General features: G+C 32.9%; 3 long non-coding RNA genes across 3 annotated transcripts; all 3 read left to right on the top strand.

The window, feature by feature from the left end:
• Positions 1-951: 951 nt before the first annotated feature.
• LOC128994029 (uncharacterized) lies at positions 952-2,395 on the top strand. The gene is made up of 3 exons (XR_008490866.1): positions 952-1,031; positions 1,639-1,728; positions 2,292-2,395. It is a non-coding gene; the product is annotated as an uncharacterized LOC128994029 (long non-coding RNA).
• Positions 2,396-11,982: 9,587 nt separating this feature from the next.
• Positions 11,983-16,281, top strand: LOC128996032 (uncharacterized). The gene is made up of 4 exons (XR_008491010.1): positions 11,983-12,498; positions 13,360-13,525; positions 14,445-14,555; positions 16,206-16,281. It is a non-coding gene; the product is annotated as an uncharacterized LOC128996032 (long non-coding RNA).
• Positions 16,282-17,652: 1,371 nt separating this feature from the next.
• Positions 17,653-22,060, top strand: LOC128993894 (uncharacterized). Its single transcript, XR_008490848.1, has 3 exons — positions 17,653-17,709; positions 20,639-20,741; positions 21,887-22,060. It is a non-coding gene; the product is annotated as an uncharacterized LOC128993894 (long non-coding RNA).

Below are 22,060 nucleotides of genomic sequence, written 5' to 3'. Positions count from 1 at the left end.
CAAAGAGTAAACATATTATAAAATCCGCCCTAAAATAAGAGAAAACTTTAATTTACTGGTCTTCAGTGTACTCAACCAATAGTAATCTTCAGTTTTGACAATAGAACTGTTGCTCAAGTCAAAGTCGGTGGTTTGATTTATATGGTACATTTGCTGGATAAACCAATGTAATGAAGAAAATTAATGTTTCTATTATATCCAACTAGCTGGCCTGACAAATTTCGTCCTAATGTGGTTTTATGTCAAATGCTCGTTCATTTTCAAGATGAGCTCGTTCGCATGGCTCAATCACGTCCTGATTAAAGTTCGTTCGCTGCGCTCACTCGGCTTCAGGTTAGCTTGTTCGCTTTGCTAGCCCACCTCTGGGTTGAAGTTCGTTTGCTATACGCTCACTCACCTTTTAGTTGCAACTTAGCTGTTGTCATAAAAAAAAAAAAATAATAGTGCTGCACCCTGTTGGTAAACCTATTAAATTTTTAATGCTATGGAACATCACAGAATCAAATTGCTTAGTTGAACCACCTGTTAAGATTCTTTAATTCCATTTAAATATGATTACTCATAAGGTTAACATGGGAATCCCAGAGCCACTGGGGCTGACCCCTTTTAAGGGATCTGCACCAAACTTCACACAAACCATCCTTGAATAATGCTTAAAAATACCTGAAAGTTTCATTACAATCTGTCAAGCGGTTTCGGAGTCCATAAAGGACAAACAAACATACATTGGATTTTATATATATAGATAATTTATTTTCAAACCACATTTCAGAACCATAATTTCTTGTGGTTGTTTAAAACAAGGTTTTAGGCGATTTCACATTACAAGATTGGATAAGGAGTTCCACAACTTTATTGATAGTTTAATTTTATGGAATGATTTTTTTATCGTAACAAACTGAAACATACCAGCCTATTTACTTTATAGGTTGATGATTGTATTTATTTTGCAGGGAAATAAAACGCCAGTGATTTTATACCGTATTTTGAGGAAAAGGTCTGATACTTCAGAAAACAGCACAATCCTAGAAGTAGGTATCTTATCTTACTAATATTATAAATCTGAAAGTTTGTGAGTTTGTGTGTATGTTTGTGTGTGTGTTGCTCAATCACGCATAAACTACTGGACGGATTGGGCTGAAATTTGGCATGCTGATAGCTCACATTCCCGATTAACATTAAAGCATATTATTATCTCAAAAACCCTTTCGGGCTCCGCCCCAGTGGCTCTGTAGTTCCCCATGTTAATCTTATAATTTTTCATATTTAAAAGGAATTAATGAATCTTAACAGCTGTCTCAATTAAACAAGTTGGTTCTGTTCTATGATGTTCAACAGCATAAAAGTTACAAGGATTACCAACAGGGTGCAGCACTATTAATTTAAGGATATCACAAGAGACAGAGTATTCAAAAATTCTGTTTAGTTACCTAGGTGATTATAATCCTTACCTTAACATGTGAAGGTTGCTGATTTGATTCGTTTCCAAGCATAGCAAATGATTGCTTAGCCAGATCAGTGTTGAAGATACCGTAACATCAAATCAAGGTTAAATTTATTACAAATATTTATCAAGTTTTGCATTATTTAAGCATCTTGTATTTAAATTATCAAGTTTAAGATTTTGTTCTGTTACAGATTCGTAAGTTTCTGGTCAACATCAGATCCAGGAACATTACGTTGAATGGTTGGGACTTTTTCTACGTTTCCAAAGCCATATTTTACGGAGTAAGCATACAATATAAACTGATTATTTACTTAATCCATTCACAAAGAAGAAATTAAAAATACTCATTTATTGGAAATTCAGGAGTAATGTAGTTTATATTGTTTAACAATATAACTATATATATTAATGAGTAATATGGATCAAAATTATGATTAATATAAAATCAATATTATAAGCCAAATGACAAACCAACAGATATTCGTGATTCAAGTCTCAATACGTAGTTTGAATTGAGTACGTAGTATATTTATCTCAGAACTAGTAGATCGAACTTGTACCCTTTGCTTCACAAGAGTGTGCAAAGTTCAAACCTAGTAGATTAATTCTTTAAATCTAAGTGTAAAAACAATGGCAGAAATTTAATATATAACTCCATGTTAAATCAATAGATAATCAAATGCTCCTATGATTATCGAGAACAGAGTAGGTAGTCATAGATTGATAGGGTTTTACGGTTTCCCAAAGAATTCATACTACATTGATTATCTTGGTCATAGTAATGGAACATCTTTTAGTTTTTATGAAAACCGATGATGCATAATATACATTTTGTCTGTTTCAGGTGGTTTCACAGATTGTTTCTTATATAATTTTGCTAATTCAGTTCAAAATATTTCAGTAGTTGTAGATTTACAAGAAAACTAAACTAGTGACGATTTATGTACCAAAAATAATCTGTTGTATCTAATATATAAAATTCTCGAGTCACAGTGTTTGTCTGCAAACTCCTCCGGAACGACTTCACCAATCGTAATGAAATTTGGTGTGTAAATTCTGTAGGTATGCGAATCGGACGTAAACTATTTCCCGTTTCGAAATTCTTAAAAGGGCTCCGCCACAGTGGCTCTGGAGTTTCCCATGTTAACCTTATGAGAAATGGAATTAATGAATCTTAACAGCTGTTTCAATTAAACAAGTTGGTTCTGTTCTATGATGTTCCAGTTACAAGGATTACCAACAGGGTGCAGCACTATTATTTCTTTTAATTTGCAACCAAAAGGTGAGTGAGCGTAGCGAACGAACTTCAATTTGGAGGCGAGTGAGCGTAGCGAACGAGCTAACCTGGAGGCGAGTTAGCGTAGCGAACGAGCTCCAACCTAAAGGCAAGTGAGCGCAGCGAACGAGCTCCAACCCAAAGGTGAGTGAGCGTAGCGAACGAACTTCAACCAGGACGTGATTGAGCAATGCGAACGAGATCATCTTGAAAATTAAACGTAACGGTACTTTCTTTCCATCGGTCTGTCTTAGGGGAAACCTATAACTTAGGCGATACAAAGTTCGCCGGGTCAGCTAGTTTTTTTATAACATCATTCGTGAAATATTTGTATTATTCTACTCTTATAATTTGAAAGCTAATAACAATTATAAATGATAAACTATAAATTGTATAATAGTTACAACTTTAAAAATAGTTAGCAATATATTTGTAAGGTAGTCCACGAAAACAAGTGGGTAGCTTGTTGAAGAAAATATGTTGGATGTAAAAATGGATATTTAAAGTTTTTGAAAGTCTGATTTGAGGTGTGACTAGGTTGTTTTTGTGCCTCGTGTTGTATGGATGAGAATAGCTAGAAAATTTTAAGGGGTTGTTTTTTTTTTTTTAATTAAATTATAAAGAATGTTCATAGATGGCAGTGTAAGCAAATTTAAATTGGAAAAGTGATCCCTACAGGATTCATGATCTTGCAATCCTAGCATGGCTCTAAGAGCTTTCTTTTGCCAAACAAATGCTTTCTGAGCCAAATGTGAACCACCCCAGAGACGCAAACCATAAAGCAGCTGTAAGTGAAACAAACCGTAGTAAGTCATTACCAAAGTGTTAAAACTCACACATGATTTAAGTTTTCTCAAGAGACAGGTTATTCTAGCCAATCTTTTACAAAGTTGTGTAATGTGGTTATCCCAGCTTAGTCTGTTGTCAAGATGGATGCCTAAGATGTTTGTGACCTTTATGTAGATTGAGGAGGGTTATGTTTGGTTTTAAAGTGAGGTTGTATACGTTTTGTAAAATATTGCTTAAAGTTTAATTTTTTTATTGATATAGTAAGCTACATGTGAGGGGGCTTGACTAAAATTGAAGAATTATAGTAAAACATCTCATTCATGAAGCATCAATATGAAGCAATTGATGCTATTGCTACACTAAGGTATGTTGTCATATTCTTATGGATCTATTAACATCAAAAGTAGGGGTTTGAAAGTAAGTAGGTTTACACTTTTAAATCAGTTTATATATTTTCAAACTAAATCATATTCGAAATTATATTATATATTCGAACAGAGGGTGTTTTTGGCCTCTGGGGACCTCAAAACGAAAAAGTATATCACTCCTTGGTCCAGGTCTTACCATGAGTACTACGGTAATAGCTTATTCTCCCTATATGGGAAATTTGCTAATAAACATTGCATAAACTTTATATAAACCGAATAACAATAATAATAACATTCAAGATATTTTATAAACTTAATAACTCTAAATAGGTAAATTACAAAAAAGTGTGATCCTGTATCAACTAACAGTGGGTCTTCAATAATTAATTTAAACCTGATCATAGTATGACTGAAAATGACAAGGTCATGCCACAACACTGACCACATATTTTACTTTCTACCAGAAATTCAATACAATAGTTGTGTATTCATGCTCTAAAACAACTTTAGAACAGACACTATTTGACGTCCCGGTAATACAAAGTTCTTCATTTGGTGTGATGGATTCTGCGATGGACATAACTTTTCTGCATTCTGTTTTGCCATTGCCAATCTCCCATACCTCTTGAAAGCGTTGATCATTGTATCCATGCAACAAAATAAATCTTCCAGCCAACATTTCAGTAAAAAGAAGTTGAAAATCGACCCTCAATAGGCAACTGGTTACTAAATTGACAGGATTTACAAGGTATATTTCTTGCTCGGTAGTTATCAGTAGGTTACTGCCTAGGGGATGAACAGTGGTTTCAGGACATGTTTTTATATAATCAGGTAGTAAAGATGTGCTTGGTCCAGTTTTATACTGGTTCATTGCATCATGATGATGTACTATCTCGAGGGGATGATAGTCATCTATGACACTCAAATGGCCATCAAAATACAACACACGTGAATCATGCATATAAGAATCGTGAACAAACCGACTGGGCAGGATAAACTGTAACAGTGAAGTATCATAAATAATTGAGCAACACTTTCCCACATCATTTCCTATGTTAGCGACATGTTTTAAACAGTAGGTTACGAGGACCTTTTCAGTGACTTGCTGAGTAGACTGTAAAGTTATACTTTCTATTGGTCCGATTTCGTATCTGTCTTCTTTAACCTTTTTCCCCGTATTGACGTCCCAAATGTGCAAGATAGCAGATTCCCCATGTTCATAGGTTCCAATCATGTATTGCCCACTAAAAACAAACTTACAATGAAACTCAACCTCTGGAAATTCACTAATTGTTGAGACCACGATACTTTCAATATCACAATCAGCTGTTAAACTACGAGAGAACTCTTCCGGTTTATCAAAAAAGAAGAGATGTTTCCGAACCCAGCTTTTGGAATCCAAGCTGATTTTGTTAACTTGTACTACATTACACTGAATGACAACTATCAGATCGCTATTGACTATTTTATAAATTTTAGCTTTCCGCAATCCACTCAAACAGTGGGGTATCGTCAATACTAGGACTGGAGTCTCAGCTAAATTCCAAACTCGAGTCTCATATGTTCGACCTTCATCATGGGTATATCTGTTTTCACATATATGGTCATTGTCCAAAAATAATACATAAGGAAACAGAAAGCGGCAGCGCTCATCTTCATGTTCAATTACTTCCTTCCTGAAGCGACCACATCTAACATTTTGAAATAAGTGTCGCTCTTGCAAGAACTGAAGCCGGTTTTCTTCAATGGGCATAAGTGTGTCGTTTGTTAGTTGAAAAGCAGGTTCAACAAGGCACTTAGTTTTTGAAAAATAGTGATTTGAGCTAGTTATACAATGTCTTTTCCAAAATAAATTATCACTAAAAATACTGTACCATATTCTACAAACGCCCATGCAATTGCTTAAATCTTTTTCAGAGAGAAAAGGAACAAGTGCATCTAGAACTAATAGGGGCAAATGCTCAATGTCCAGTGCTTTCCCCATGTCATGGAATCTGTAATAGGAAACAAGTGTTAATTAAAAAATACTAACAATATATTTACTCACACATAACGAGCCATCAAGTTGACCCTTAGAGAAATCTCAATAGGCCTAAATGTTAAGAATTTATCCTGGACCTAGTTGCCATTTTTCATCATATATTTTAAAGCTATTGTTGATTTCTAGACTTACGAGACTACGACAGACATTCAATTATTGTACAAAAAACACATGACCTACTCATGATGTGAGCCCTGATGATCATGAATAGCCAGCTGAAGGACGGTTGTTGAGCCTACTCTTTTTATATATTTTATGTCATTATTATTGTTGTTGTAACTCGTTAGCGCATTTGCTGTTTTTTTTTTTTTTTTTAAACAGTTGCAAATAAAAATCTTTAACATTATTTTGTTTTCTAGCTTAGTTTGTTAATTACTGATGCAATATGAAAAGTATATAGTTCACCACATGGACAAATAGTATATTTCATAATAAGAGTAGAAAGTGAGTCATTACATATCTGAGACCATGTTTGAAGTTCGAGATTTATCGAGCACTTTAATTGGTCAAGAATATGTATGGACCCACTTTCACTTGTGTTTTGAACATTACTTTTCGCTACACTTCAAAGAATAATTATTTTCTTCATTACAAAACTCATAGCATTTTTTTAGGTTATGCCGTTATGCCTTCAATTAAAAGTTAATATTTACTTTAGTTCAGTGGCGTTGCTTGGTTAAATTCCAGGGGGGGGGAGAAGCCTCAAATTTCCCAACTGCATAACATAGATTTCCCAACTATTTTTCTTTTTAGAAATCAATTTCTGTACTATTTTTAAAAATCTACAAATTAGTATACTACACTGCAGTAACATTCAATTCAGTATTTATAAACTTGCATTAACAAAACATAGCTAGTTTTACATATATACAAAATTACTCAATTTCTAAAACTTCTACCAATTCATAATGAAATTTTATGACTTCAAAAAACTTGAACAAGTAATGTTTCAAATCCAAAAAACTTTGCAAACCATTGTGGTAGCAGACGTAGCAGTGTAAAATTTTAGGGATATAAAATAAGCCTCAGAGTACAAATTAGTATAGAAAAAATATTGTATGAAAAAATAATGAAATTAAAATACTTTTAGAAGTTAAGATCAACATTTTAACTTTCATAAAACTTACAACTAGGGTAGGCCTAAACAAGTTTGTAATGATGAAATATTAATATCAGTGTTGTGAATAATATTATTCTAGTCTATAGAAAAGAATAAACCTAAAATAAGACTCGTATAAAATAAAAACGTTCAACTTGGTTGATAATAAACTTATACATACAATAAAAATGTTAACCTTCATCTCCATCAAACTAGAACTAGAATCAAAAATAGATCCTTAGGTCTATTTATTTCCAAAATTTAATGACACGATTTTGATAATACAATACAACATCTCGAACCCCTATTTACTGGTATGGTAAAAAAGTGAACTTGAAGGTTGAAATTGTCGCCTATTGTGGCCACCCTCAGCGACTTTGTCGTCGCGACAAAATCGCGTGAAATTAAGTCGCCGCGACAAAGTCGCCAAGTGTGGCCCTAGCCTTACCAATATAAATGAATAATTTAAAGAATGTCCCAATTGTTAGAAACTTAATTTTGAAATCTGTTTTCAACCTGGGGTCCTGTAAACCTCTTTTTACATGTAATCTTTCAATTTAAAAATATACTAATCAAAGTACAAACTAGTGATAATGTTTAGTCTATCCTCTGAAAATGCTTACAATAACAATACATGGGGATTTTCATGCATTTAAATGACCCATTAATATTATATTATACGTATAAATTACAATTAGGCTGATAGACATAATATTAAAAACACCAAGATATCTACTATCACGTTAAAATTCTACGATTTTATGTCAGATTGTTAGACATAGCCAGTGGGCTATGTCTAACAACAACAACCTTATAACAACCTTATAAGGGAGTGCCCTTATAAGGTTTGTAAATCAAACTTCATTTACACTTTACTGACTTTTGGACTAGAAAGTTATACGAAAATATATTAAACAATGTGTTTTTATTTTGGCTATTGAATTAGCTCTCCCTTTTTGCCTAGCTTTAAAATTGCATTTCTGTTTTATAAAATAGTTATTTGTGCAACTAGTGAGCAAAGTGAGCAATTGACTCACTCGAGAGAAATACTTACTCACGAGCCGTAGGCGAGTGAGGAATGGTATCTCGAGTGAGGCAATAGCACTTTGCACTCGAGTTGCACATTATATTTTTCCTACGGTTACCATAAAACAAATAAATTGGTAAAGAAACGTAACATATTTTTACACAGAAGTGAACTTTTAATATGACATTTAATGATACAACATTACAACAGCTTACCAGCTGATTTACAGCCAGTGCTGCCAACATATTTCGCGCGCATACGACCTTGTCTGCATGTTACGCGCTCACTATTTCGTGACTTCACGTTGCAAATCTGGAGTGAGACAAAGTAATTAGAGTGAGACAATGTTAACATTGTCTCACTGGTGAGCGAATTGGCCACTTTGCTTTCTCAAATCAGTGAGAGAACATGTACATTGTTAGGTAACTGTAGGAAAAGAAATATTCACCATTTCTTAATTATAGTTCACGTTAGTTTATGACAATATCAATATTTTTATTGTAGGGGGAAGAATATTATCGCACGGATTAACAGCTCCGCGTTAAACTGTAGTTGTGGTATCAGGGTAGTGCTTGGCAAAGCTTTAAGCGTTTGCTTTGATATCGTACTAGGTTGCAACATAACCTTAGGAAGCTTTACATTTTGAACAGAGAGGATTATCGTAAAATACAATCATTTAAAAGCTCACATGAAATTAAATAAAACAATTTATTCGTTTTAAGAGGATTATTTACTGCAAACAAGATATGTATTTAATAATGATTGCAAAATTGCTACTATGAAAAGAGTTTTGTGCCTGGGAAGAAAAAGATTCTTTGGATATTACGGGCCAGATGCAACAGTTTTACTAATTCCACGAATTGACAGTTTGATTCTAAATGACCGATGAAAACTAAACCCTTACATAGAAGCAAATTAGTAATAAATGAACGTGTTTGCCATTAAATATCACGTTAAGTTTGCTATAGTTAATTTAGAAAGGACATTTTGTTGTATGAAATATAATTATTTGTTAAAAAAATATAAAACAAATTGTGTTATTAGTTTTTATTAAGTGCACTAAAAATTAAAACATATCATTGATCATAATAGTGTAAATACATGATATAAATAGGCATATATTTCTCATCCAGTATCACCGTTATGTTTGTATAATGGTACTTAAATCACGTTATATAAACAATTTACACACTTTTACTGGTCGTTTTCCTTTTCTCATTATCAGGTTAACAATTGTCTTATATCGTTTATGGTTGTACAATCTTTCCTTGCTGTGCATAAAAAGAATACATTTCTGATTACTCTAATCTCTTTTTTAGATTTAAATTGTCTTTGCACACATTGTGAGGCTGTCATTATTCCCATAAAATTCTTGAAAGGGCTAAGACCACTTTCTTCTCCGATTGAATTAAAAAAGCCAGTTTTGTTGCTCTAAATACAACATGAGCAAAGTAACAAGGAAGATTGCACGTTCATAACATTCTACGACTCTGAACGTTTCCTATATTAACAAGTAAGCCTGGAGATAGTCAAGCATAGACAAAAATCAAACTTAGAGTGAAAGTCAAACATCAAATTTTAGGTTATGTTTTGTCCACGTAGATCTGTTTCAGAGTGATTAGTTGATTCATTTGTAAATCCTTAATTAGGAATGATAAATAAATTGTGTAGATTTTTTTTTAATATTCAGAGAATACATATTTCATTTAGGTTATTAAAAAATAAGAGTTTTAGAGGTAATACCGATACACAAAACCTATCCTATCTGTTATTTTAATCTGCTTATTAGCAAGTACTTCGGTCAGTTAGCCTGCTCCAAATACCACAAAAAAAGGTATAAAATATATTTCATGTGACTGACGGAAAAAATATTTTTGAATTTCTTGTAAACACTAACAAACAACATAATTGAACAGAAGAGCTACATTGCTTGCACTTTCAAAATTCAAACTCGCAGTCTCGCAGACGAATCATTCAGAATCATCCACACAGGACAGGATCAAGGTAGCCCACATACGTCCAATAAGGAACAAAATTTCTCGTAAACGAAATTCCAACAAGCTATACCGCTAATTGATTATTGATTTCTTAAAATAAGGCGTGTTTAGCCATTGTTTAGCCTTGTTTAATCAAAGTTAAATGAAATCAAAGAAGCTTAAAGTTTATTTGTCCAAGTCAAAGCAATTTTTATCTTTGATGGATTTTCGGAAATATTTAAATTTTGTTTAGTTTAAAAATATATTTTTCTTGTATCTGACTTCCCAACTGTCCCAACTCGTGGCAAGGAAATTCCCAACTTTTCTCTTTCCCAGATTCTAGGGGGGGGAGGCTACCCCCCCTACCCCCCCCAAGGCGACGCCCCTGCTTTAGTTGTTGAAAATTGAAACAGTTGATAAAACAACAAATATAGGTTTCTGCATTTACAAAATGTTTACAAACTGTTCACAAACTATTTACTATTTACAATTATGTTCAGATAATGTTGTCCAACTCACGCTGGAGACCCACATAGCACAGAATATTTATTTGATATCAAATAAACATTCAATATATCAAACTATGTCAAATCAAAAATTTGATATTTATTTGATATTCATTTAATGTTCAAAATGTCAAAGTCAAACAATGTCAAACTTTGAATATTTATTGTATCTTCAAAATATCAAAGTCAAATAACATCAAATTTAGAATATTATCTAAATATTCTTAATGTTAAAAATTTGATTTTCTCTTTGAAAATTTCCAAATATACTAGTTTTAAAAATTTTTAGATTTAACTTTTTAAATTTTTTAGAGTAAAGAATTAGTCCCCAGCCTACAGGGGGCTGAATTTTTATTTCAGGTTTAGTGTTGCCTACAGTACTTTTTTTGAGGCTTCTGATTGGCTGAGGGAACATCATTACCGCAACGATACGGATTTACGTCAACGGCCTCGGTGGTATAGTGGATAGAGAGCTGGGCTGATAATCCGAAGGACCTGGGTTCGAATCCCACCCGTAGCACTATTTTTTGTATTGGACATTTTCATTATCAACACGTTTGGTTGGTTTGGTTAGGTTATGATGGTTTAATTTTATAATTAAAACATTATAAAATTGAATTTGACCCATTTATAGTTTTATTTTATTAACAGAAACATATTTTCGAATAAAACCTTCATTCGATTTTTCATTATCAGCAATTATTCTGGTTAGTTTGGTTAGGTTATGATAGTTTAATTTTATAATTAAAAAATTATAAAATAGGATTTGAGGCATTTATAATTTTATTTTATGAACACAACTATTTTTCGATTAATAAACCTTCATTAGATTTTTTCATTGTCAGCACGTTTGGTTGGTTTGGTTAGGTTATGACGATTTAATTTCACAATAAAAAAAATATAAAATCGAATTTGAGGCATTTATAATTTTATTCTATGAACAAAACTAATTTTTCAATTAGTAAACCTTCATTAAAGTCAATCAGATTAGAAGCCTCTAAATGACACTGTTGGCAAAATTAATCCTGAAAAACAAATTGTGCCTACAGGGGCCCATTTCATAATAAACTACAAGTTACAACTTGTAACTTGTTATTTCCATTAGATTTGCATTGGGCAATCAGCTGATTTACTAATAATATTAGTTTGTACTTTATTATGAAATGGGCCCCAGTTTGTAACATGGAGGTCGGAGGTCAATAATCTCAAAATAATTAATAATAGGAAGGAACACTGAACACTGTAATTTTTAATTAATTGATGATGGATTTTGACTTTTCGCGGGAGGGGGGGGGAGTTGTTGGAACATCTGATATTTTTCTGAATCTAGGCTTACTACACATTTCAAGAAGAGTGAATAGGAAACACAGCTTTTTTAAAAGTTTTGTTTATTAATAAAAAAGTCAAACTCCCGATTGGCCTTATCATTTTATTTTTACTAGTAAATTAAACCAAACGTAAATTTAAATTTTTTTAAGTGTAATATAACTCTAAAAATATGTTAAGTATCTAGTTTGAGCTTGACTTGGCCCATTCGTATGAAAGGAAGAGAGGAAGACTGAAGACAAAACACCAACTTAATTCTAACCTAACTCAGCAAACAAAACAAAACATTACAATACAAAACAAATTACAAAATCCGTCGCGCGACCAGTGAGTGGTGGCCAGTTTACTCACGGTGTGGATTTATTTATTTATTAACCAACAAATTGCCCATTTTGAGGGAAAGTACACGATTTATGTAAAATGTACAGTGACAACTAACTTGTTGAGTAGGCTACACAAGTAGTGAAAATAAACTATGGAAGCAACAAGAGTATCAAGATTCAAGAACAAGACATAACCTCAAATCAGTGTGCTGATATTTTGTTTAGTGTGTGTCACTGTTAGTTTAGAGTTGTTATTTTTGTGACTGGGTATTGGCATAACCTACACCGAACATCTTTTCACGTTTTGATCCTTGGAGTATGTAAGTATAAGTCACTATAGGCTACCTAGTAACATAGACGTATTTTAGGCCTTGGCCTTACCTAGACCTAAGTAAGTTAAGCTACTGTACAAATTAAATTGGCCAACTTATCATTCCTAATGCCTTAACTTAAGTATAAATAGATAAATCTGAAACCTCAAAATAGGCAATCTGTTTTAGAGGAAGTATTTTTCTGCATACTAATTAGGCCTAGGCGTAAGCTACTAAGTTAGGCGGCTTGCTTAGTAGTTCTTACTGAACCAGTAGTTTATTTAGCTTCAAAGGGCAACTTCCGGATGAAAATAGTGTTCAATATATAGGCTAGTAAATAGGACTAACTTACTGGTTTACATGGCAAATGGACCATACTGTGTTGTAATACCTTGTTAGGCTAATTTTGAAATATTACTAAGTTATGTGGGTTATATTTTACGTCAGTCACTAACTTAAGTTTATGTAAATTCACCATCAAGAATAAGTTACCGGTAACTTAATTTAGGCTAGCCTAGGCCTAACATATTCTACCTCAACCAGGTTACAATTTACCGGTATTATAAAAGAAATAGCCTAGCCTATTTGAAATCCATTTTCCTTTTAAACTGAATTGGGGTACACTTCCGTATCTGTTGTCAAAAACAACTGAATGAACATAGGCTATAACGATCGATATTTTCATTCGGTTGTTTTTGACAACAGATACGAAAGTCTACCCCTGTATTGTCTCTTAGTCTTTTGTATTTTAGTTGTTGTCTGCTTCCTTTACCAACCAATGATTAGGCCTAACTAATCTTGATACATATTTAGGCCAGAGAAAGGTATGCATGAATTTAACTAAAAGTAGTTTTCTCTCCATTGTTTCAGTTGATAACTCTGCAGCTTTGGTGGAAGTTATTATTTGGTAGCAGTGAATAATTTGCCTACGGTACCAATTCTCCCGAGTGACAAAGTGGCTGTCTAGCAGCCTGTAGGCTGGGAAGGAGGAATAAATTTTTCTTTTGCAATCTGCATCTGAAGCCAGCTATCTTGCGTAAGTTTTTTTTTTATTTACAATCAGACATTAATAATAGGTAGACATACATATATTTCAATTAGGTTTTCTCAAAGTTAAAATAAGTTAAAATAAAGTTTCAATCTTAGGTGTTTTTATTTCAATTTTTCTGTTTGATTCGCCATGACTGTGTATGTCTTTTTTGCCATAACGGGTACAGTTCCGCAGAGAACCTGCGATATATTATCGGATGAATAACATTATATATCAATAATTATCCGATTCAATACATCGTTCCCTATGTTTTTTCACTATGTAAACATCAAATTGAGTTATGATTTGCAGATTTGGTGAATTGGTTTTGCAATATTAATATCAAATCAGATATATATACCGTCCGATAATATATTGCAGGTTCTCTTAGGAACTGTAGATAAGTTAGGCTCTACCACCAAAACACAACCTAATTCATGATAGGTACCTATTGGGTAATAACGTAGCCTAAGGTTCATCACACAGTTAAGAGAGTTTCTCTTTTTTGTGACCCACTTATATAGGAAGTCTTTGATTTACACTATATAAATATTCCGGCAGTGCTAACTTGTGTAAAAGAAAACTGTATTAGTTGAATTTTTTTAAACGCACACATAGGCCTATACACACACCAAACTACATCCGACCGTTGCACTCATTTCAGTCAGTGCTCACCCCAATATTTGTCTGTTCAAGTGACTGAGGATTACTTTTACCACTAGGCTACCTAGGTCAAAATTTTCAATTTTCAGATTTAGATTTAGCTTTAACAAGGCTACTCAAAAGAAGCAAATGCCATCAAAATATAAAATAGATTTCACTAACAATTTAATATGTGTACCTAGTTGTAGGCTATCCTGGGTGTTGATCAGGAAAATTAAAATATATACAAATTCTAGTGCTAATACTAATCTCTTTTATACAGAGGCAGAACCGGTACGCAAGAACACTAGGATCGTGGTGTAATGGAAATATATGTTGTTGCTACTATAATCAAGAATTGGCTTCGCCCAGCAAAGTTTAGGATTGATGCAAGGTAAATTTATTGTGTTATTTATAATTTAGGTTAAAGAAAAGATTGCTTATCTAATTACCTAATATAGAACTTAAATTTTATTATAATTAACAGATTAGGCCGACATCTAACTACTGTGATGTTTTCTTTTCAAATTGTGAATTTTCAGTGACAGGCTATGCAAATGAGCAAAACTTAATCTGCGGTTTTATCCATCTCTTTTTTCTTTATTGTCAAGAACTCAATGCCTTATCGACAAATTTAATTATAAAGTACAGGTATAGTAAAAAAATAGGTCTTAAAAATGCCTAACGAAGGGGTCTCCAACCCCTACAGCCTGTGGGCTACATCCGGCCCTCGTGCAGTTTTATTCCAGCCAGCAGAAAGCCAGCATACGTTTTTGAAAATTATTATTTTTTATAGCAAACACCAATTATATTCTCCCACGATTGCGTAAACACGTGTGGTCAGGTGGTCTCAGCTATATCGTGATCATCTCCCGTGATCTCGCCAAGACTCACGAGCATATTATACTGCAGTCTCGACGGTGCCGTGATTGTCTTTTGCAATCCCAGCAACACCCTTCATTGTTGACCGTGATTTCCTTGAGGTGTAAAAAGAGAACTTTGTCAATGAATGCAGGCTCAGCCATGGGATATTTATTTACCTCGCGGCTCATACCATAATTAAGAGCAATTAACTGTCTCTTCCCCATTCAACAAAATTTGTGTACGATACCCTGTCTCCAAATTGGCAGGTTAACGTATTTAAATAGGAACATAGTAAATGTCTCTCACTTGCTAATTTTTTCTCAATAGGCCTAGGGGAATATTAGTAGTAGTCAAGTAGCGGCAGATTAATTTAAATATATATATTTTTAATTGATCCTAATTGGCAGAACTACAAATTGAAATCTTAAACTAGCTGACATTTTAAGTGTCAAATTTTATAGCCTATTCTCACTAAAAAATCATTGAACTTTTTGTCAAAGATTTAGCTTAGAATGTGATTACTTCTTAATTGCACATCTTTCGTTAGAATTAGAGGCATTTATAATTTTATTTTATGAACAGAACTATATTTTAGATTATTAAAAAAGGAAACTATGTAGTTTATTTGTTTATGGATAGATTTTGATCAAATTTGGCAAACTTATTTACTTTATCCTATACTATTGACGTATGCTCAAAAAAACTTTTTACCTTCTCCATGGCTGCAAACCTAACCTTGTTAAATATAATCTTCATTCAATTTTTATCTTGTATATTTTTTTATATTATCAGCAAGTTAGGTTAGCTTATGACAGTTTAATTTTATAATAGAATGCTCCCATTTTGTCCGTAGTAAACCTTAATTCAATTTTTTCACAATCAGCAAGTTTGGTTAATTTGGTTAGGTTACGACATTTTAATTTTATAATAGAATGCTCTCATTTCGTCCGTATCACAAAAAGCCTTTACCTTGTGACAAACGACAACTACAATCGCATCGATAGTAGATGATGTTGTGATTCGATAGAGTAGCGAACAATTAACGTTAGTCGCTAAATCGGTGGCGTTTTTAGACAAAAAAGTGCTCACCGAGGAAAAAGGGTTGGAGACCCCTTGTCTAACATATTATATTTTATCTATAGCTGTCTTAGAAAATAACTCTGTTGAACCTCTTTTACAGGAACAATAGAAAACTCAAGAAGGCCATTTGGGAGATAAAGAAGACCAGAATTATTTTTTTTGTAAATTGTACATATTTTTTTTATATTTGTGTTTAAATAATTTTTAATTAAACTTATTTTATCAGACAAACAAAGTTTTTTCTTTAAAATGTTTTCCTTGAATGCAATTTTGTTTTAAACAAATATGTTTTGTGATACTTTTGTTAATGTTTTGTCAAATAAGAAATATATATATATATTTACATTTTTGGGTCACCCAGGAACTTTAACAAACTACCTATAACTTCAGAATAATAAGTCAAATCAAGGTAAGAACAGTAAAGAAGTCTGAACTGATATTATTTTAATCGCCATGAAATTTGAAACGTGAAAAAATGCAACCTAATTCTTCTAAACATATTTTACCAATAAATGTATGAGACATTTATTTGATATTCAATTTAATATTTATTTAATGTCAAATTAAGTGAGGTTGAACCTAAATTGACCATTTATTTGATATCAAATGAATGTTCGCGAATATCAATTTAATATTCGAATGTCAAAAATGTTATATCAATATTTATCACCATCATATTTTAAATGTGAATGTAAATTCAATCATATTCTCTTTATTATATTTTACCAATAAATTTATGAATGTCAAATTTGATATTTATTTTATATTAAATTTGAATATTCATTTGATGTAAAATTGAGTGACGTTTGAACCTAAATTGAACGTTTATTTGATATCAAATGAATGTTCGCGAATATCAATTTGATATTCAAATGTCAAAAATTTGATAGCTATTTGATATCAAATAAATATTTGGTGCTATGTGGGGATGAATATCAAACCTAAAATAATTGTGATACTGTATTATTAAGTACAGGCCTACACTTTGTTTGAGTATAATCCCAGATAGCACGTTAGCTTGATTCAAGCCTTGAATTACGCTTGCTTTTACTTGAAATGACAGCTTTGAATTGTCACTTTAGATTCAAACTCGAGTCAAGTGTCAACTTCGTGTAACACACTTGAATTACGCTTACAGTGGATTGAATTAACAGCTTTGAAATGTCACATTAGATTCAAACTGGATTCGAGCATACACAACACACTACCAATACGCTTGCACTTGCTTGTATTAACAGCTTTGAAATATCACATTAGATTCGAACCCGAGTCGAGTGTAATATTACCCACAATGCACTTCCATTACGCTTACGTTGGCTTGAAATTACAGCTTTTAAGTATCACGTTGGATTCGAATTGGAGTCGAGTGTAAGTTACCCACAATTCCGAGCGGGAACGACGCTAACGGTGGGACCGACACTTGAAGACGACATCGGCCATATTGCTGCTTTGTCTTTGTGTATTTTTGTGAGTGATTCATTCTCAATCTCTCTCATTCTCATTGAGAATATCGATATTGTGGTGCTGAGTTGTTCAAGTTATTTATTGTTGAAGCTGATTTTTTATTAAGTGTCATCTAGGCATATTTCTTCTTATCCATCAAGGTAAGTTCTTATTAGGCCTAGCGGCCTAGCACAAACTAAGTAAACTCAAGGATTGTGACTAACAAAATCAAATTGTCTTAATTACGAGAATAGCCTAGGAAGAAATTAAGTAAACTCAAAATCAGTGAAAATTTTGAAAGAACTAAGTATATAGCCTAAAGCCCAAAGCAAGCCACTTTTGAGTTGGTCAGCCTAGCCTAGCCTAAAAAATAAAAAGGTTAGAGGTGAAGTGTATTTAAATATGACCGATAATTTGTTGTCAACTTATCGGCCTAACTTAGTTTGTTTGAGTTGTTTGTATGTCTAAAAACATTTTTTTAACCAGCTTGGATATCAAGTTCTCCATGTAAGATAGGTATAATGGGCCTAAGTTACGTTGTAGACTAAGTTATTCTATAAAGCTTGGTTTTTCTAGGCGGGGAGAGAGTAGCGTGGAGAGTGAACTCCTCTTGTCTTAAATAAGTTAGTTTAATGTTACTGTTTTCCTAGAAGCGGAGCGGAATGCCATGTTAATCGATTTTCCGCTCTCCGCACTCCTCTTCCGCGTCCAGGAAAACCCGGCCTTAGACTTAACTTAATGCCATATTTTATACCATGATATTTTAATGTGTAGGTAACTTATAACTTAGGGCTAGGAACTTAAAGCTAAGTTACTTCAGTAGCCTACTCGATATTTAAGCCTACTTTGTTAGTGACACTGTCGGATAAAATGCAGTAACCTACGTTTAATCGCAGTAAGAGTCTGGTCAGCTATCAGACGATGAGTATCTGATATAGGCTACGTTTCTCCTCCATTAAACTAAAATTGGCATTAAGTTAACTTAACTTTGATTTAGCCTACTTAACTTAAGGCCTATTTTGCTTGGAGCGACTGTAGCGATAGTCGCACAGCGATTATCGCTCAGTTACTATCGCTGTTACAGCGGCCGTTTTGCTTAGAACGATTGATTTTCGGTCTTTGCACGATTTTTCATAGTTATTTGAATACCGGCACTCACAATGGTGAGGTCATGAGTGCGTGTTGTAACTTTTTAAAGTATCTACTCAGGGAGGAGTTAAAAAACAAGGCTCTACTTGACCCTAGTTGAAGTATCAATAGACGATCGATAGAAAATACATAGTGATACATAGGATTTTGGACGGATACGTATCACTAAATGTCACTAGGTAGGATATAAATAGAAAACTGTAGTGATATCAATAAAAAAAATATATTTATATTAATAAAAACAAATTAGTGATACCGGTATCAATAAGAGTAGCCTATATAAATGTCGGAAAATAAAACTTGGAGTCTAAATAAAAAATATTTATTCATACAAAAAACTGATAGGTACACTAGGTACAGTATTAAAACCTACAACTAAATAACACACAGTCAAGCATTTTATATTTAAATTCGAATAGACGAGGATTACCTAAAAAAAGTAAACACAACCATTTGAGCAAAAACAATGCAAAGTTTGCTGGTAATAAAGAGTCACCTGTTTCTTCTTCAGTTAAATATAGAAAATGAAATTAATGTGTAAGGAAAAATAACCAAAATAGTACAACCTTAACAGCACATGAATGGAAAAAGTAATGTGAACAAAAAAGTAAATTATCGCTATTTTAACCCGTAGGCTATTATTAATGTGCCTACTGAGTGAACTGGACTGTTTTGAGGTTCAGTCGCGGCACGATTATCGCTCAGACTGGTACCCAGGGCAGTGGTCCGCGTCTGTAGCTAGCGGCTCTTGCAATAGTCGCTCCAAGCAAAATAGGACAACGCAAACTCTGTCAGAGCAGTGCCCAGCTAGTATTGCGGAGCGATTATCGCCACATGACTATCCCTGCAATCGCTCCAAGCAAAATAGGCCTTTAAGCAACTTATTAAAATCAAAATTAAGAAAAATGCAAACGAACTTAAACCTAAATAAATAAGTACCGGTAAGTTACTTATTTAGGTTTAAGTTTGTTTGCATTTTTCTTAATTTTAATCCTTTAGCATATAGCAAAATAGGCTAGTACAATATAATTTACAATACATATAAAAATAAATTTGGTTTAAATGTTTTTCGTGGACCCAACAAAAAAATGCTTGCGGACCTCACTTTAAGAGAAACTCTAGCCTAAGTTAAACCATAGATAAAACAAACTTAATATTTTACATCGAATGAAATATTTTGATCTGAGTCAAACATTTAAAGTTATAACTTTACTTAAGTATTTTATGGAAAAATAACGTACTCCTAACTTAACTTAATATTTTATTAAGTTACCTAATCGAATAAAAGTTGCATTTGATGATATAAAATAGGCCTTTTGTAGGTTTATTGCAGAACTGTACCTGGGTGTTTGAACATAAATATTTTATTACTACAATAACTTAGGTCTAGGCTTAAGTTTAGACACAGGTTATGTAATAAAGATCTTCTAAATAAAGTTATACACATCGGCCTACAGCTGGATTATTATTAACCAGAAGCGGTTAAGATATGCACTGTAGGGGGGCACAATTTTTATTTCACCTGCGGAATTTTAATATGGGCAAAATGAGAGTAAAAAAATTATAATTTGTATAATATAAAAATTAAACTGTCGTAACCTAACCTATCTAACCAAACTTGCTGATAATGGAAAAATCAAATGAAGGTTTACTAATCGCTACTGACTAATTTACTACCTTTAGTCCATCAGTGACGTTGAATATTAGGATCGGTCTATTTTGATCGCCCTACCGGCAAAAGTACAACCGATCAGTAGCGAACTTGTCAAACAGTTGATTTATTAAAATATTAAGGATGATATGAAAGTAAAATCTTGAAACTTCAGAAATTAAACCTAACCCCAGGTTTGAAATGGGAAGACAAACTTTAGGTCTTAGGGGTTAAATGTAGGCTACTATTCTGTAGGCCTATTAAGTTCATTTTAAGTATTTTTTTTTTAGCTGCTGCACAGAAAATGTTCGGCACAAGTGAAGCCACGGAAGCCAAAGTTACAAGCGTTGTTGCTAAGTGGCTTCAACAAGCCAAAACCAGATGTGAAAGAAGGTAAGGATAAAAAAACTAACTATTCAACTCATCATTAGAATTCCATTGGTAGCCTAATAATACTGTACCGGTACAGTGGACTCTATTATACAGGGGAGATAGTTGAAACTGACATGCCTCATACTTGTTACATGATAAAAGTGTAATGCAAAACATATAAGCCAATAATGATAATTCTGTAAAAATAGCCAAACTATAGACACTTTGGGATAATTACTGTAAACAAAACACAAGATGCCAAGACTTAATACCTTTTAAAACTTTTGATCTTTAGACATGTGATGAATGGTCTTAAATCAATCCTACAACCCATTTTTACCCCATAAAACCCCCCGTAAAACCCCGTTCCCATGGTCCAATCATGCTGGTTCGCGAACTTATTCAAGTTTATCCCGCCTTACACCTTCAAACCAAATTTCATCAAAATCTGACAAAAATTAACTTACTCAAGTTATCGTGTTCACGGTCATATAAATATATAAATCTATATACACATTATATAAAAATGTGAACGAATGGTGTTTTTGGGCTCTGGGGACATCAAAATGAAAAAGTAAATTTGTCCCGGGCCTAGGTCTTACCATGCCACCTACGGTAATAGCTACTTTCCCATAGGGAAATTCGCCAAGAGAAAAATGCTAGTATTTTTATTCTTGTAGAGGGGTTTTCATGTTTCATAGCAATGCTGGGCTTACCTGGGTTAATTTATATAGTAAATGAAAGCTTATATATATTTGTAAAGTATGAGCAAGATTTGTAACAAATGTCTTGACTATATTTAGGATAACCAACCAAGAACTATCACTAGTTTTATACTTAAACGATAAAATATAAAATCCCCCTGAAGTAATGTGAAAACAATCCTGTGCTTGTGTCTAGCATTTTTTGACAATAAAAATGTAATTGTGTTTTATACATATTAATAATTAATATTAATATTATTGGGAAGATCATATATTGTATTTGTATATCATTGTAGGAATAAATTAATTTTCATTAAACAGGCCTACACTGGTTGTGAGTTAAACTGTGTTAGTTTAAAATGTTGCTTACTTGCCAATTTTTTATACCAGATACAAAATTAATCATTTTGGTTAATTATCCTTAAATTTAATATTGATTCTATTTGTTTTGACTTTTTTCAGAGGGAAAAAACCTGCCTTTGTGGACAGTGGGGAGGAAGTTCCACTCAATGGGGATGAAGATCTTGTTGAATAGATAACTTACTCTGTATTATTAAAGTAATCGTAAAATGAGGAATTTTTGAGGGAATTGTTTGTTGAAAGTTAAAGATACGAGGCATTTTCAAATGTAAATGA

The sequence above is a fragment of the Macrosteles quadrilineatus genome, unplaced genomic scaffold (assembly GCF_028750875.1).
Source record: "Macrosteles quadrilineatus isolate MER2022 unplaced genomic scaffold, UCM_ALF_1.0 Scaffold_5__1_contigs__length_97177068, whole genome shotgun sequence".
In the NCBI taxonomy this organism is placed as follows: Eukaryota; Metazoa; Arthropoda; class Insecta; order Hemiptera; family Cicadellidae; genus Macrosteles; species Macrosteles quadrilineatus.
Note: the sequence above shows the minus strand (reverse complement) of the source record. Positions and strands in the feature narration are given on the sequence as shown.